The sequence below is a fragment of the Somniosus microcephalus genome, chromosome 14, assembly GCF_052327205.1.
Source record: "Somniosus microcephalus isolate GS21.2 chromosome 14, FLI_Smic_1.0, whole genome shotgun sequence".
In the NCBI taxonomy this organism is placed as follows: Eukaryota; Metazoa; Chordata; class Chondrichthyes; order Squaliformes; family Somniosidae; genus Somniosus; species Somniosus microcephalus.
Genome location: NC_141000.1, coordinates 122,386,113 through 122,392,985, shown reverse-complemented (window position 1 = coordinate 122,392,985; position 6,873 = coordinate 122,386,113). Strand labels below are relative to the sequence as shown.

Below are 6,873 nucleotides of genomic sequence, written 5' to 3'. Positions count from 1 at the left end.
GTCCCACAGCTTACCTTCCTTTTGTTACTGACCATCACAGCATCCTCTTGGCCACGATGCTGAAATAAAAGGCACCACAAGGCAAACTTTCCAATCCAACTTTATACATCTATCCATCCAATATGTCATCAAGAAATCAACTTATCACCCTTATGTATTCTCTTAATGATTGTCTTGTGTGTGCCTTTGCCTATCCTGATGTCACGCAGTGCTACCCCAGTGGCTGCAGCATGGCTGGTGGAAGGCTGCTGACTTTCAGTGGGCTTTGTTGGTTGACCTTGAGGAGCTGGTGGCTGGGAGTGTCAAATCAATCATCTTCTTCTTGTTCTTCTTCACTCTCCTCTCCCTCTTCTTGGTCACCTACTGTCTGGGCAGGCTGCATTTCTTCGGTGTGTGAAATGAGGAAGTCACAAGGGTTGAGTCATGGTGAGGGGAGGGGAGGAAAGCAAGAGGTGCATGCCAGAAGGAGGATAACGTATGAGGATACCAGCACCTCGTCAGTAATGTGATGCACGGCTGTGCTGTGTTGTCAATAGTCATTGTGATGTCACCGATGATGCGGGTCGACCATGTTGTCAATATTGTGATGTCACCGATGATGCGTGTCGACCACATTGTCAATATTGTGATGTCACTGCCTTTCAATAAGATCATGGCTGATCTTCAACCTCAACTCCACTTTCCCACCCGATCCCCATATTTTAATAACCTTTGCTGAATGTGGCCCTCACCAAGTGCCAGGATATCGGATCAGGCACACCGTACAATATGAGTTTGACAACCCTGCTCTAATGCATGCTTGTGGTTTGTAAGATACCTTACCATAGTGAGAACTTGGAAAATCTATCCTATTATGGGATCTTCAGGGTTTCCCCCACGTTCTTATTGTCAGATGGTGTGTACCTGGTCACGTTCCCTCTACACACCCCTTGTGCGATCAATTTATCTTGGAAATCAATTTCTCCATCTGCACCTATGGCTCCCCCTTGACCTTGCCACCTCTGAAAATTTTAAATTCGAGGAGTTGCTGGACCGGAAGTCAATGTAGGTCAGTAAGCACAGGGGTGATGGGTAAGCGAGACTTGGTGTGAGTTAGGATATGGGCAGCAGAGTTTTGGATGAGCTGAAGTTTACAGAGTGTGGAAGGTGGGAGGCTGGCAAGGGAACATTGGAATGGTCCAGTCTGGAGGTATCAAAAGCATGGATGAGTGCTTCAGCAGTATATGGACAGAGGCACAAGCGGAGACTGGCGTCATTACGGAGGTGGAAGTAGGTCTTGGTGATGGAGAAGATATGGGATCGGAAGCTCAGCTCAGGGTCTAATAGGATGCCGAGATTGCAAACAGTCTGGTTCAGCCTCAGAGAGTGGCCAGGAAGGGGGATGGAGTTGGTGGCTAGGGAACAGAGTTTGTGGCGAGGACTGCAGACAATGGCTTCAGTCTTTCCAACATGTAATTTGAGGATGATGTCGTTGAGAGGCAGTATGTAGATGAGAAATAGGAGGGGGCCAAGAATAGCTCCTTGGGGGGACTCCAGAGGTAATGGTGTGGGAGCAGGAAGAGAAGCCATTGCAGGAGACTCTCTGAATCTGAATAGACAAATAAGAATTGAAACAGGCGAAAGAGTCCCACCCAGCTGGACAAGAGAAGAGAGGTGTTGGAGGAAGATGTTTTCAACCGTGTCAAAATACTGTGGCAACAAGAGCAGGTCAGAGGCTGGGTATTCTGCAGCGAATGTCTCACCTCCTGACTCCCCAAAGCCTTACCACCATCTACAAGGCACAAGTATGGAGTGTGATGGAATAATCTCCACTTGCCTGGATGAGTGCAGCTCCAACAACACTCAAGAAGCTCAACACCATCCAGGACAAAGCAGCCTGCTTGATTGGCACCCCATCTACCACCTTAAACATTTACTCCCTCCACCACTGGCGTACCATGGCTGCAGCATGTACCATCTACAAGATGCACTGCAGCAACTCGCCAAGGCTTCCTCGACAGCACCTCCCAAACCCGCGACCTCTTCCACCTAGAAGGACAAGGGCAGCAGTCATATGGGAACACCACCACCTCCAAGTTCCCCTCCAAGTCACACACCATTCTGACTTAGAAGTATATCGCAGATCCTTCATCGTCGCTGGATCAAAATCCTGGAACTCCCTCCCTAACAGCACTGTGGGAGCACCTTCACCACAGGGACTACAGCGGTTCAAGAAGGCAGCTCACCACCACCTTCTCAAGGGCAATTAGGGATGGGCAATAAATGCTGGCCTTGCCAGCGACGCCCACATCCCATAAACTAATTAAAAAAAGGCTGCAGGCAGATCGAGAAGGATGAGGAGGGATAGTGCACCAGGGTCAAAGTCACATAGGATATCATTTGCGACTTTGATAAGGGCTGTTTCAGTGCTATGGCATGGGTGGAAACCTGATTGGAGAGGTTCAATTTGGAAAGATGGACACAGATTTCTGAGGCGACAACACATTCAAGGACTTAGGAGAGGAAGGGAGGTTGGAGATCTACATCTTAAATTTCATATTTTCCTCCCTCATGTTTCCTTTCCCCACTGCCGCAGTCCCCCTTCAGCCCGTCTGTGGGCTTCCAGGCACTATTCCAACCTTAGCTACCCTAGCCCTGCTGCAATGTGCCCCATTTTGTCTGCCCGCCATCCCCAGGCCTACGCCAATCCTAGGCCCTACGCCAGCCCCTCCATTTTTGGCATTGTTGTCCATCATTTGCTCCCCTATGAAGAAAGACAAGAGGGAATGAGATTTATTTCATTTTTATTTGCTTCATTCACTGGAAGTGATTTTTTTTGGTGTAGAGGCTGAATGTTGCTGCTGCACCCAGGCCCCAGGTTGGTTGTGTGATCCACTTCCTCTTTGCATTCTTCTAGAGCACCTGCCCAGTCCCTTTACCTTCATTCATCTCTTTGTTTTCCATGAGGAAACGAGAGTGGGAAGAAGATTTACTCGAAGGGACATATTTAATTTTCAGTTGCTTTACTGCCAGAGGGTACGTGTAGTGGCATTAAGAGATTGGGTATGAGTGAGATGAAAATCATCTGAGCCAACAAAAACAGCACAACCACTAAAAATGTCATTTATCAGTGAATATAACAGACTGTCTAAACTGACCAGCTAAAAGGCAACAACACAAACAAAAGATGCTCCTGCATCTGAACATAGTCTTACCCAGGATCAGTTAAAATATATAACAAAATAAAACACAAACATCCAATGTTTTAACTAAGCTTTTAACATGTTTATTTTGGGTTTTATTTCCAATACAGAGACTAGCTACTGCCTTCTATGCTACAGAGATCCAATAAACTGAGGTATGCAATTTCTATCGAATCAATACATACGCATATTTATTATTCCAATATTTTCATCTGCCCCAATTTTATACATGATTTAAATCTTATATAATTTGTTTAAAGTCTTCATTATTGCAGATATAATATTTTTTAAAATTGCCCATAATATCTACAGCTGTTCAAATGTCCCCTTGGTGTAAGTCTGGCAGCAGTCCACCAGATTGGCAGCAAAGTTGGGGTTCACCTAGGGGCACAAGGCCTGGACCCCTGAAGGAGGGCCCAATTAAAAAAATATATATTTATAAGTTGTCATGGGGGGCATCTTCTATTCGTCATGGAAAAGTGGATCCCTGACTCACTGTGGGCAACTCCACAGTAGACCCATTAGTCAGAAGTAAAGTTGCTATGGAATAGAGTGGGACAAAACTTATCAAGAGGAAAGTTGAAAGAGATTGGGGTATTATTTGATTCATGACTCAACATATTCAAACAGCATAAGGCAGGAATAAACAAAGCAAATAGGATGTTGCCAAATCAGTTGAAGTCAGATTTCACTGGGGAGCTATACAGCACCCCGGTGAGGCCCCACTTGGAGTATTACATATAGTTGTGGCAGGCTATCCAGAGATAAGGCAGTGCAGAGGAGACTAACAAGGTCGATCTGAGTATATGATGAGTTTTGAGGGATGATTCCTGTAACTAGGGCACTTCAGCTGCAAACAGATGTCTTGGGGTCACCTTATAGTGGTGCACAAGACATATAATGGGTTAGAGAAATTAGCCCAGGGTACACCAGGGCAGCAGAGTAGAGGCCACAGGATCAAGGTTTTGAAAGGCAAATTTAGGGCAGACACCAGGAAGTGTTTCATTCAAAGAAAGAAAAACTTGCATTTATATAGCGCTTTACAACCAATGAAGTACTTTTTTCTGAAGTGTAGTCACTGTTGTAATGTAGGAAACATGGCAGCCAATTTATGCACAGCAAGCTCCCACAAACAGCAATGTGATAATAACCAAATAATCTTAACATTGCCCGTCTCAGCTCCTGCCCCAGCTCATCTGCTGCTGAAACCCTCATTCATGCCTTTGTTACCTCCAGACTCGACTATTCCAACGCTCTGCTGGCTGGTCTCCCATCGCCCATCAACTTGAACTCGTCCAAAACTCTGCTTCCCGTATCCTAACTCACACAAAGTCTCGTTCATCCATCATCCCTGTGCTCGTTGACCAATATTGGAACCCTGTCCAGCAACACTTTTAAAATTCTCATTGATTTCAAATCCCTCCACTGCCTCGCCCCTCCCTATCTCTGTATCCTCCTCCAAACCTACAACCCTCCGAGATCTTTGTGCTCCTCCAATTCTGGCCTCTTGTACATTGCTGATTTGAATCGCTCCATCATTGATGGCAGTGCCTTCAGCTGCCTGGGTCCTGGGTTCCTTAAAATACACCTCTTTGACCAAGCTTTTGGTCACCTTATGTGGCTAGGTGTCAAATTTTGTTTGATAATTGCTCCTGTGAAGCCTTGGGACATTTTACTATGTTAACGGCACTATAGAAATGCAAGTTATTTTTGTTGTTGTTTTAATGGTGTTAAGGGATAAATATTGGCCAGGACTCCAGGGAGAATTCCCCAGCTCTTCTTCAAATAGTGCCTTTTACGTCCACCTGAGGGAGCTGACAGGGCTTCGATTTAATCTCAGCCAATGGACGGCACCTCCACCAGTACAGCGCTCCCTCAGCACTGTACTAAAGTGTCAGCTTAGATTTTGTGCTCAAGTCTCTGGAGTAGGTCTTGAATCCACAACTTTCTGACTCAGGCGAGAGTGCTCACCAATGAAGGGTGAGCAACAGCTAGTTGAGGCCAGAACATAGGACTCATTTATGAAACAATGAGACGTTGTCCTTCTGTAAGGATGAGATTAAATGGACTAAAAGAAATTGAATTTTTACACTAATATTTTGCTTGTGCTCAACTCCAAAGACAAGTACGAGATCTTTTGCACCCAATGAGCCAGAGCGTGACTTTACTGTGCAATACAATGCAGCACGCCCAGATGTCGATCAGAAACCCCTGTTACTTTCTTCAGGTTATTGGATATGTTAGGAGCCTGCTCGTGAACTTTGACAAACAGTACAATAATCACTCAATCAGACTGTGGTTTAGGCTGCAAACTATAGAACTGGTTTCTTTAAAAGAATCAATAAAGAGCGGCAAAGAAAAATACAGCACCCAGCACAATGTTTACAGAACTATATATCCCCCTTCCAATACAGAAAATAAAGATATTTTTTATTAGGAATAATTGTATGTGAAGTGCTTGACCAATTCCCCTCATGGAATCTCTTGTCATCCTCTTGATTAGCTATCTGAACTTGAATCTGAAACAAGGGAAATAATTTTTTTTCAAAATCAAGTAAAGCTGCCAATCGAACATATATTTAAAGTCAAAGAGGATTGCGGTTGCTATCTAAATAAACATCAGACCCAAATCCATTTATTACCTGAGTGCATTTATCACCTGGTTTTACTGGAACACAAAGCAGCTTTTAATGTCATATTAAAACCAGTGCCTCATAGCAGCGAACTGCAGATATGTTATCTGTGTAATAAAATACATTCTACTACTAATTCTTGTAGCCTGTCCATCCACCATGCTCTGCCCTAGGGTAGGTCTTGATTCAAGTCTCACACATGAGATTATTGTGTTACTTACTAGGGAAGAGTAGCTGAGGTGGTTTGCAATTGCCTTCCTCACAATTTTTATCTTCTAAGGTGGGCTGCAACAAGGCTTACGACGCCACCTACCCTTATGGCAAGGGAGGACGACTCGTACGCATCAGATGCGAGTACCCCCGCTGGCTGTGAACCTTGTATTCAGAGCCGGTGCCCCAGTCTCCAATTGCGAGGACTGACTGGAGTGGGGCTCAAACTCAACCTGTCTGACTCGGGGTAATACTACCACTGAACCAATAATTACTCCATCCAGACTGTCAACCAAGTATTTCAAGACCATATTCTAGTCTGCACTCGCCGGCAGGGCAGTATGGAGTGGGGCTCAAATCCTTCACCCTCTGACTCAGAGGTGCAGATTCTACCGGTAAGCCAAAGGCTCACTCCATTAGTTATAGTAACTAACATTAAAGTGACTGCTAGTTTCCTATAAATAAAAATATTAGAAGTAGATCAAGTCTAGGTAGCGTACGATGTATTAGGAGGGAGCAGAAATGTGGTGGAGCAGGATTTCTGCCCGCTGCTTTGGCCTCACTATGAGCCTGTCCCAAATTCCGGGTATGGGGTCATTAGAATATTTGGGTCAGCTGACCCGTGCTTGTAACGGTAAAACAGAGGGGCGCATCCTGCTTTAGTGATGGAATCTTGGAGCTGCTCCGATGGGAGCAACCCAAGGCCCTTAGAGGGTTGAAGATCAAAGTAAATGAAACATTTTTAATGTCACTGTCGGAAAGTTTGCCCTGCCTTTTTGTAGACTGACCATGGAATCCATACTTGCTCTCAGCAGAAGTGGAATCCACAGGAAGGAAGAGAGGTGGAA

General features: G+C 45.1%; 1 long non-coding RNA gene across 1 annotated transcript in view; it reads right to left on the bottom strand.

Moving 5' to 3' along the window:
• Nucleotides 1-3,085: 3,085 nt before the first annotated feature.
• LOC147107886 (uncharacterized) overlaps nt 3,086-6,873 on the bottom strand; it is a 37,963-nt gene continuing 34,175 nt past the window's right edge. The window contains exon 4 of the long non-coding RNA XR_015080900.1: nt 3,086-5,701. This is a non-coding gene — a long non-coding RNA (uncharacterized LOC147107886). The remainder of the gene's footprint in view (nt 5,702-6,873) is intronic.